This window comes from Heterocephalus glaber, unplaced genomic scaffold (genome assembly GCF_053883595.1).
Source record: "Heterocephalus glaber isolate CG9 unplaced genomic scaffold, H.glaber_assembly_v1.0 deba00001461, whole genome shotgun sequence".
Lineage (NCBI taxonomy): Eukaryota > Metazoa > Chordata > Mammalia > Rodentia > Bathyergidae > Heterocephalus > Heterocephalus glaber.
Window position 1 is genome coordinate 9332856 of NW_028258308.1, and position 12130 is coordinate 9344985.

Consider the following 12130-nt stretch of genomic DNA (forward strand, 5'->3'; position numbering starts at 1 on the left):
GGGGGAATGTCAAAGAGGGAGAGAAGGAGAGGAAAGGGAAAAGGGAAGGAGAGTGAGAGAGAGGAAAGTTCCTTTTTTTGTTTTCTCCATGTCCAGAGCTATTTGGATGGTGCAGTCTATTGAACTGCATGCCAGTCTTCCTCAGACCCCCACAGGCATCTCAAAATAATGACTTACCAGTTCTACACTGTATGGTTTTTGCTAATTTGTCAAAGATATATGGACTGTATGGGTCTATTTCTGGGCTGTCTCTTCTATTAACATTTGTCTATTATTTTTTCCAATATGATATTATTGTGATTACCATAACTTTATAATGGGGTTTGAATTTGGATGGTGTCAGACCCAAACTTGGTTCTTCTCCATTGATACTGTGTTAGCTATTCTGAATATTTTGATTTTTCATGTAAATTTCTATGAACTTGTTGGTATTTTGGTTAGGATGACAGTGTATCTACATATCCATGTGGAACAAAAATGGCAACCTTATAATATTGAATCTTCCTTTTCATGAACCTGAAATATGTCTCCATTTACTTAATTCTTAGATTGCTTTACCAGAGTTTTACCTCACATAGATCTTCAACATATTTATTAGATTTACATCTAATTATTTAATTTTTGGCTTGTTTTAAAATTTAATGATGCAAAGGTTAATGGCATACGTGTTCAATTTCATACCTCTCTTTATTGTTCTTAGAATATAGAAAAGTGATATATTTATATAATTATAATTACATTGATATTACTATATGCATTAAACTTGCATTTTGCTGTCTTATTGTTTATCAGCTGCAGAATATTTGTATTATTATTTCAGATTTTTTACATAAGCAATCATGTCATCTGCAAAGTAAGACAGTTGTATTTCTTCCCTTCCAAATTGTGTACTTATTATTTCTTTTTTAAAAGGTCTTACTGCATTAGCAAGGGTATCCAGCATTGTGGTAATGGCAGTGATTACAAGGAGCATCCTTGATTTGTTACTAATTTTAATGACTATGTTTTGTGATTTTTTTTTTGCTTAAATTCTTTTATTGGTACATTTTAGGTATACAGTTCATTTACATTTATCATTGGGTGCTTGTAACTGAACATGATGTATCTTGGTTCTTATTTTTTCCCCATTACCTGTGCACCCTTCACTCCCTCCACCCTTCCCTATTTACTCAGACTTTGTTTCCATTTTTTTCATTTCTCATAATTTTTCCTTTCCCTTCTTTCCTTTCCCCTTTCCCTCCTACTTCCCCTACCCCTCTGGACCTTTTCTTCCTATTTCAAATTATCAGTTATTCATTTTAATCATTTTAATCCTCATTTACACTTCATGATTTTTATTGCTAAGTATGTCATCAGTTGTAGGCTATTTATAGATATTCTTTACCAAATTAAGAAAATTTCCTTCTATTATTAGTGTACTGAGATTTTTATTATATATGGATATTAGATTTTGTCAAATTCTTTTTCTTTAGCTTTTATATAATCATGTGTTTTGTTTTTAGCTCACTGATGTAATCGATTACAGTATTGATTTTTGAGCATTGAGCTAGCTTTGCATAACTAGGATTAAATCTCCTGAGTCATAGGCTATAATTCTTTTTATACAGTGTTGTATCCAACTTGTCAAAGTTTTTCAGGATTTTTGAATGTATGTTTCATAGAGATCATTTCCTTCCTTCTTTCCTTCCTTCCTTTCTTCCTTCCTTCCATCTTTCCATCCTTCTTTCTTTCCTTCCTTCATTTCTTCCTTCCTTCCTTCCTTTCTCACTTCCTTTATTCCTTCCTTCTTCTTCTGTCTCTCTCTTTCTCCTTTTTAAGACAGAATCTCACAAATTATGATAATCTACATTTTCAGTTTTATTCAATTCAATATATTTTTTAAATTTCTCCTGAACAGGATTACAAAATCAACACACAAAATCAATAGCTTTCCCATACAACAATAGTGAGCACACCAAGAAAGAAATCAGGATAATAATCCCATTCCCAATAATTTCAAACAAACAAATCAAAAGTTCTAGGAATCAACCCAACCAAGAAGTGAAAGATCTCTATAATAAAAATTGGATAAATTGAAGAAGACATTAGAAAATGGAAAACCTCCCTTGTTCCTGGACCAGCAGAATTAATACATTTAGATAGCTGTATATCCAAAAGAAATCTACAAATTCAATGTGATCCCTATTAAAATATCCATAGCCTTCTCCAGAAAAGTAAAAAAAAAAATCTTTAAATTAATATGGAACCATGAAAGATAGCCCCTAGCCAAAGCAGAACTGAGCAAAAAGAGCAATGTTGAAGGCATCACAATAGCCAGTTTCGAATTTTACTACAAATCCATAGTAACAAAAATTATGGTACTGGTACAAAAACAGACATGTAGAACAATAGAACAGAACAGAAGACACAGAAACAAATTGAAGCATCTACAGCCATCTGAGTTTTGACAGAAGGGTCAAAAACATACGCTGGAGAAAAGACAGCTTTTTAAATAAATAGTTGTGGGAAAACTTGACATTTCATATCAGAAGTTTGAAACTAGATCCTCTTCTCACCAAAAAAATCAATCAAAAGGGCTCATAGATCTAAATAGGAGACCAAATATTTTGAAATTGCTGGAAGAAAAAATAGGGGAAACAACTGAAGTGATAAGCGAAGACTTCCCGAATAGGACCTCAGTAACACAGGAAATAATTTCAAAAAATGAACAAATTGAACCATATCAAGTTAAAAAGCTACTGAACAGCAAAGAAAACAACTAGCAGAAGGAGGCAATAACCTACAGTATGGGATCAAATCTTTGTTAGCTAGTCTTCTGCTATAGGATTGATATTAAGAATATATAAAGAAGTAAAAAAAAAAAACCAGAAAATAACAAAAACAAATAGCAAATCAATAAATGGGAAAATGAACAGAGAAGTCTCAAAAGAAAAAATATAAATGTCTAACAAGTACATTAAAAAACATTTTCAACATCTTTATCCATTATGGAAATTCTGATAAAAATTGGATTGCAATTTCATTTTATCCCAGTTAGAATGGCTTTCAACAAGAATACAAAAAACAGTGAATGAGGATAAGGGCATAGGGGAAAAGATCCTTTGTGTGCTGCTGGTGGGAATTCAAGCCAGTATGATCACTGGAGGTATTACTGGATAGCATGGATATTCCTCAAAAACCTAAAAATAGATATACCAGTTGATCCAACTATACCACACCTTGGTATTTTCCCCAAATATATACAGCATACTATAGTGATATAGGCATACCCATATTTATATGAGCACAATTCACAATGACTAAAGTATGAAAACAGCCCCAATGTTTATCAATACATGAATGGATAAAGAAAATATGATGTACATACACAATAGAGTATTACTAAGCCATAAAGAAGAAACAAATTTTTGTCATTTGTAGAAAAACTGGGTAGAACTGGCGATCATCCTGTTAAGCTAAATAAGCCACCTTAAATTAGATGTCACTTCTTTCTTATATAGCCCATAAAAATATAAATTTATATATAAATAAACAAATAAAAATGATAGATGACAAAAACAAGAGGGTAGCCTTTTAAAGATTGGGAGTAGAAGAAAAGGGGAGGAAAGGTAGAAGGAGATAATTGAGATGAAATAAAAATGGTATATGCATATATTAATATACCAAAATAAATCTTATTATTCTGTATCACTAATATATACCAAATAAATAAATATATTAGCAATAAAAGTTTCTCTTGAAATTTCTTATCTGATCTATGTGTTATTTAAAAATATGTAAATCTCCAAATAATTGGGGATTTTCCAGCTATCTTTCTGTGTTGCTTTCTTGGTCAACTCCATTGTGATCTGAGAGCTGAAGTTATTTAAATTTTAAATTTTAAAATTTGTTATGGCAGTGAATCTTATGCTCCCCCAAATCAAACAAACAACCAAACGAAAAACAAATGTGTTCTTTGTCGGTGAATGTTTCATGTATGCCTTGGACTACGAACTTGACAAACACTTCTCAGTTTTTCATCCCTAAGTAGGACAGAGTAGTTAGAAAAATCTGAAATTAGGTATTTGCATTCCATCTTATGGAAGGCTAGATCACGCTGAACAGAATCCAAGTAGGTTAGGATTTAGTAAAGTAATTTCTCTGAAGGGCAGAAGTAAGATAGAATGCTCGGCATATGTAGAATGGTTTATTTTCCCCTCCCTCTTCCAGAATGATGGGTGTATTTATTTTTTCTCCAATATTGACTTTGAGAACCTGGTAGAATTCTAGGAGTTAAAACTCACAAAAAACGGGTGATATCCAATAACTGGGTCCCCCGAAGTTTTAGCTCTCATTGTTGTACACACTGAACCTCTGAAAATTTGTCAATTGCTCTTTAGGTTTTCTGGCCCTAAAACAGGTTCACGCAGTGTTTCCACTCTGAATCTCTAAAACATCTGTCCGCTTGTATTCATCTGACTCTGTTCTTGAGTTGTGTTCACCTGATTGTGTCTCCAGTTTGGGAGGCACTAGTTTGTAGGTGACCGAACTTCTGTTATGATCTAATTCTTATGGTTGTAAGAAGGTTGTTGCTTTTCAGTTTATTCAGCTTTTTACTTGTTAGGACTGAGTATTCATTTTCAGTCTCCTCCCATGGTAGACTAGAAACTAGAGGTTACTTATTGTTCTACTTTAAAGTCTTTTAAAAGCCTAACCTAATATTAGATGTTGGGGTATTTTTGATAGCTTTGTAGATACATTTTTTTTCTTTTTAAATTCCTAAATATTTTGGTCTATAGAAGGAAATTCTGTGGAGCTAACCAATACTTATTTAAAGATTTACTTATGTTTGAAACAGTTCTAGAAGACAGTGACGTCTATATAGATCACTAATAAGAGTCATTCTAAAGTCAAATCATAAATTAAATGATAAATTAGCTTCACTTCAGTTCATCTCTCTTTGTATTTGATAATGATTTGGGGAAATGTTTGGTCATTAGAAAAATTTCATGTTCATACTTGTTTTAACTCAACTGTTCAAATCTCCGTATTGATAACTTCTCTTTTCATTCATACTCTGGCTAAAATAATACCCAGAAGAGACCTTCCAAGTCATCCTATGTAAAGTAACCACAATACTTGTTCTATCACACCATCATCTTTATTTACTTCACAGAGAATCAAAAACTGTTTATTTCCTCACTTATTTTCTGTCCCCCTCCAAATTTCATAAATATTGCCTTGTTTTTTTCATTGACAAATCTTCACTGCCTAAAATTTTACCTAGCATAGGATATGTTCTTGGTATTTGAGGTTAAATTGTACAAGAACTACGAATAAGCTTCAGAAAGGAGGAAAATTTCTTGATACAAAATAGTATCTGTAATTGAAATTAGTCTTTTCTTACTTCCATTTCCTCTATCTTACTATATCTTCTATATGTGAAAGATAAAGAAGAGGGGAGATGATTTTCTATAATGTGGGTTATTGAAAATTTAAGATGATATACCAGGAACAATATTTGTGCTGATTGATGGAGACAAGCTGGTACATTTGGCAGCAATCCTGGCATAGTCTGTGTGGTCCTCAATATTGTGGTCAACATTATTTGCTACAAACATCATCACCAAGGTCAGGATCAGGGATATGCATTTGAATTTGTGGCAGCTGTGGATATAATTGTGTCTCTAGTGGGTGTTGACACTTTGAGGAAGCAATAACTGGTATTTTCAATAAGCAAAAGCAAAAAGAGAAAGTGCTAAGAATCATGCAGTAGCCATGGAAACAAATAAGTTCTTGGGTCATTAGGTATGACACTTCCATGGACCTCTCAAGAGTATCTATAAAGAAAATTGAAGGAGGTTGGATTTCCTGAAAAATAAATAGGAACATACAGTGCCAGAGAAGTTTTACACTGTGAACTTGCTTTTAATCTTCTTTAATTGCCAGACTGCTATGTTCTAAGAAACAAAGGTTTCCTTTTACAAATAAGTAGTCTTGTTTGCTTCTCTGAGTATAAAATCATCAAATAGCAAACAAATGGTAAACAAATACCAGAAAAACAAATAAACAGATCTTTAAAGATTATTTGTACATAAGAGATTACAAAAATCTATACCAAGTAGTTATTTCTTTACTTTACAAAGAATATAAAAGAATATAGGTATTTAGTGTATTTAAATTATTTTTCTAGGTTCCTTGAGTTCAAAGCCCAATTCTCTTAGGCTTAACATAGACAAAAATATGGAAAATATTACTCTCTTACTTCCAAATAGTCTCACTTTCTAATTATGCTACATGATTTCCCCCAATGGAAAACATATATAAACACTTCATGTTAGTGTCTGAACATTTTCCAGCATAAAGTAAAATTTAGGAAGTACAGATTCACCTACAGCTGCATGAATATTGATAGTGTAGTTTTCCTTTTCAGTAAGAGGACTGCTGCTGGTTACTTGTGTCATGTAATTTTAAAAACTATTTCCCCACACTTATGAGAGAGGATCTCAGTTAAGCCATGTCTCAACTACTGACCTAAAGTAATGGTGAAATAATAAATGGAAGTTATTTTAAGTTTCTAAGTTTTTAGTAATCTGTTGTACAACATAGAAACCTAATGTAGAGTGGGTGGAAGGGGAACAGTCTCGGTACCTGGGAAAGAACACTTTAGAACTCACGATGTAGAAGGAAGGAAGAGAAAGGACAGTGACCTTTTCTGTTTTTCTCACCCCCGCCCCATGTTTTGGTCATTGGTTATTTGTTTATTTGTTTTTGTCTTTCAGATTACTGAAGCATCCTTCTCATGATGAAAACTGCCCTTCTTTGCTCTCACAAATCATTGCAAGCACTTTAAAATTTATTGACTACTAAATCTACAGTTCCTCAGCAGATGGTTCCAACACAATTTGATCATTAATTTCACTAGTGTTAGAATAGTGCTACTGAAACAGCAGGCATGCCTCTACCTGCTGAACATCCCACCTACAATCACTTCTGCAAATCATTTCCAATCTCATTGCCATTGTCTTAGTTACTTTTCTCATTGCTGAGATAAAATACTTGATGCCAAAAATTAAAGGAGAAAAGGTTTATTTGGCTCACAGTTTGTAGATGTTTCAGGCAATAATCAGCTGGCTCCAAGGCAGGGTTCACAGCAGACTGGTATTGCAGAGGACAAACAGTTCACAGTGGGCAGAAGGTAGCAAAGCAGCAAGAGGGACCTTAGCAGCTTTTTCTGCCCCTTTTATATTCTACCTAGGTTACTGGGATTAGGGTGGTGCCAAACCAATCAGTGGAATGATTTAATAATCACACACCCTTAATCCTAGCATTGGATCATGAATCAATCACACACGCTAGATTCAGCCACCCCTGAAAAAGCCCCACCTATGACTGTATGAGGCTTTGAGGGGACATTAGACACAACCATAATATTCTTCGCTTGGCCCCCAAAGTCTCATCCACATCCCTTTATGCAAAAGGCATTTAGTCCATCTCTAAGAGTTGCCAAAGTCTTAATAGTTTCATCATTGCTGAAAAGTCCAAGTCCCAAGTCTCCCCTGAGATTTAAGGGAAACTCTTAGCCGTGAGCCCCTGTACAAATGAAAAGAAAGGTAAACACTTCCAACATACAATGGCACAAGATAAGCATTACCATTCCAAAAGGTACAAATAGGGGGATACAAAGGAATGGAACCAAAGCAAGTCCAAAATCCAGTAGGGCAAACACTAAATCCCACATTTCCACTTTCAGCATTCCTGGCAATCTGTGGTAAGTTGTGAACTCCAAAAGGCTTAGATGGTTCTGCCCCTACAGCACTGACAGTGGTTGTAGCTCCCATGGCTTCTCTCTGGGGCTGACTCTGCTCCCTCCTTCCAGTTTTCCTCAGACAATCCACCCTCCTGGATTCTCCCAACTTCTGGAGTCTCCACTGCACCTTTGGCTTCACACAATTTAACACATTGCTTTCTCGGGGGCACACTGCCTGGCCTCCCAGGCATTCTGAAATCTGGGTGGAAGACTTCCTGACCCCACATTTCTTGCATTCTGCATGCACCTAAAACCAGAACCATGTGGATGATGCCAAGGTCTGGCCCCAGCTGGAGCAGTCGCCAAGCTTCTTTCTTTCTTGGTCATAGGAGTCAAGTGCCTGGATAGCTAAGCACTCTGAACCTAATTCAGAAGAACAACTGCCCCAGACCACTACCTTTCTGGAACATGGTGCTCTGGGCCTCTCTTCTCAAAGCAAATTCTTTTACCTTTTCAACTTGGAGGCTGCAAATGCTGCAATCTTGCTGCTTCTTGTGATCCTCTCAGGCTTTCTTTCTATTCTGTTCCCTCTCAGCAATCAAGTTCTCCTCTGCTCTGTCTTTGCAGTCCATAGCTTGCTGGAGTTTCCTTTCTGGACAAACTCAAAACATTGTAAATCATTTTTTTGGACTCTTTGATCTTTATTCTAAACAAAAATCTGGCTAAAAGCCCCCTAAAAGTAGCTATACCACCACCTTAACATTAGACTGCTTTGAAATTTCTTCTGTAAGTTTAAACATTATGCTGCCCTTAATCTCTGTCTCAGGAAAAATCTCAGGACATAAGAAAAATGCAGACAAACTTTCTGCCAAGCCATTACATACATCATCTGGAGTCCAACGGCCAATGTAGTCCTTTCCAGCAGAAACCTTCTGAGCCCAGTCTTTACTGGCATCATTTTTGTCAGCATTCTGGCCTTCTGAGCTCTGACCAGCATCTCCCATCAAGTAGAGCCTAAGGCATTCCATCTCTACTTTTTCAGCTGGCATCTCCATTTCCAAAACTTTCCAAATTCTTCTGACAAGCCAGTCCCAAAGGCTCCTAAACCACATGGTCAGGTACAGTCACAGTAATGACCCCAATTTTCTGGTACCAAAGTTTGTCTTAGTTACTTTTCTCACTGCTGAGACAAAATATCTTGCACTCAAAGTTAAAGAAGGAAAGGTTTATTTAGGTCACAGTTTGTAGAGGTTTCAGCTCATAATCCACTGGCTCCAAGGCAGAGTGGCATGACAGACATCGCAGAGGAGAAAGAGTTCATGGCAGGCAGAAAGTATCAAAACAACAAAGGAGACCTTACCAACTTCTTTCTGCCCCTTTTATATTCTATCTAGGCTACTGGGATTAGGGGAGTCCCAAACAAATCAGTGGACTGATTTAGTAATTAGCCATTCTTAATCCTAGCATTGCACCATAGCATCACACTCTCTAGATTCAGCCACCTCTGAAAAAGTCCCACCTAAGACGACATGGGGCTTTGGGGGGACATCTGGACACAAGCATAACAGCCATGGTTGTAACATAGTCATTCAATAGAGAAGATAATTACCTGCAATTAGTGACATGGACAAGAGGACTTGTTAGAATGATCACTCTCAGTCTATGACCAGACTCCAAATCAAGGATCAGACTCATTTAGTCAGAATGAGTAGAAACCCTTGAAGCTGATAAACAAGTTGAGAATCCATGGTAGAGGCTCTACCATGCTGACCCTCTCACCTGGGAGAAGGAATCCAACAGTTTTAAACAACGTTCACTATTTATGTCCTATGACTGTATTTTTTCTATTAAGTTAAGTGTTAATTTTCTTTCTACCAAAACATGTGTTAACTAGGACTTTGATGGTGATCATTAGGGCATGGTGGTCATTAGGATATGGTGAAGACCTTACCAGTAGCTCATGGAGCCATAAGGCAACTGCAGATATCTCTTTCAAATGTGTCTACCCTTATTTACTCAGGGGAGCTTTCTGAAAATGTTGGTGACTCATTGCTTAGGAACATTTTGTGGGTAATTTTCCTACAATGAGAATTATCCAATTAAAAAGGATGGTACACAATATATGTCTAAGTTTTGCTAAAGTCATCAGTGATACTGTCTGGGTCTTGGAATGCATTAAAGACAGACTCAACTTTCTAGGCTGGATTGCCTTAGACTTTATGCTCAAGGGCAAAGTGTCTATATTATTGAAAAATCTATCCTGCTGAATTAATGCTGTAGGCCAATTTCAATGAAGAATTATGTGACTTCACCCAGCCTTCTTAGCTAGATATTATTCATTTATAGGACTTGTTCTGCTGATAACTTGAGGGACATTGTTGAGGTTAATAATGAAGATTGACCATGTCTGTTTATTTGAAATTCTAATGTTAGTAGCCTTAAGATCAGGATAGCTGACAGATTAGTCTAATGGTAATGGTACTACAAACCAAGTACTATGTACTACAAACCAAGATGATGATGCTAGAAGGCATGGATATTCGGTGGGAGGCAATTATCTATGGATCTCATGTCTTTGCCTATGACAAGCTAATGTGCTGAGTGATATTTGTTTTCAACTATTTTTTCAGGCACATATGCATAGAGACAGTGTCTCCTTCTGGAGCAAAGACTATGCATGCCTATTGCTCAGATATTGTCTCCCTCAGAGCACAAAATGAGCATGTTTCCTGCTCATTACTAAAGGTTTATATCCCTTAAGCTCAGAGCTTTTTGTCTGTTGAACACAGCACCCTGAATGTACAACAATCATCTGGCCCTCTTGTGTTGCCATATGGGAATGTAAATTCAGGTGATGTTCACAACATGCTTTACTGAATATTTTAAGCCTACTGTTGAGTCTTACTACTTAGAAAAAAAAGGATGCCTTTCAAAATATTACACTCCTTCACAATGCATCTGGTCATCTAAGAACTCTGATGAAGTTATACATTGAGATTAGGTTGTTCTGCCTGCTAACACAATATTCATTCTTACAGATCAAGGATCAGTTTTTGCTTTCAGGTCTTAAGATTTGTGAAATACAATTCAAAAACTATAACTGCCATAGGAAATGATTACTTTGATGGAAGCAAAATAAATTGCAAATCTTCTTCAAGAGTTACCATTCTAGGTGGTATTAAAATCACTAGTGACTCATGGGAGGATGTTAAAATATTAACATTAACAAGACATTGGAAGAAGTTGGTTCCTACCATCATGGAAGATATTGAGATATTGAAGACATTTTTTTTTGGGGGGGGTACCAGGGATTGAACTCAGGACCTTGAACCTGCCATGCAGGGACCAGAACCACTGAGCTATATCCCAGCCCTGAAGACTTTTAATCAACCCCCAGAGACCAGTGAGCAGATGGTGAGGACCTAAGCCACATGGAGCTCATCTCCATCCGGCCTGCACTCCGCCCCCCAGAGACCAGCATAGCCATGCACCACTCCCACCCCTCCACCCTCACCCCCACCTCTGGTTTCCTGGCTCTGCTAGTAAGTGGTTTCACATTACGGAGGCACAGGCAGTCATAAAGGCCATTGTCCTGAGCTCCAGAAGATAGAGCAGAAATGAACAACAGAAAGAGGGCCTCTTTCAGGCTCCTTGATGAAAACTGAAGCACATTGGAAAAGCAAAGAGAATCTCTGCAATAAAGGCACACCAGACCACCGTACCTGGTGAGTTGGAGGGATCATCATCTCCCATCAGAACCTGGAGTATCTTCAAAGAAAGGGCAGCTGGAACCTGCAGTATAACCTTGCAGAGTTCAACCCTGCAGGAGGACAGGGAGCTCAACCTGGGACTTGCAGCCAGAAATCTCCCTGAATCTCATGGGCCTGCTACTAGTTTTCTGAGACTCATTGACTTATATCTGCATACTGCTGCCCACACTGTCTATTGTGGCAGCAGAGACATACCCTGAAGGATGCCCTTCATTTTTATTTGTTATTTTCAAAATTATTTTTTCTCTTATTTTTAATTTTTAATTTTTATTTTTAGCTACTCTTTTCAAATTTTTCTTTTTTCTTCTTCTTTTCTTTCTTTCCCCTTCTCTCTCTCTCTCTCTCTCTCTCTCTCTCTCTCTCTCTCTCTCTCTCTCTCTCTCTCACTTTGTCATTCTCTCGCTGGCCCACATTGTTCTTCATCTCCCTTTTTGTTTCTGTTCTGGTTCTAATTCAGATTTCTACTTTATTCTTTTTTCTTCTCTTTTTCCTTCTCTCAAATGTCATAGGTTTTAAAAGACAGCAAATACAGTTTCTAGCCTCCCTATTGCTGTTAGGTTGTTCTGTTCTAGTGTTTGTTCTTTTTTTCTGTCTTTTCCTCTTGTCTTGAACAGTTTCTTAGAGTTTGTGT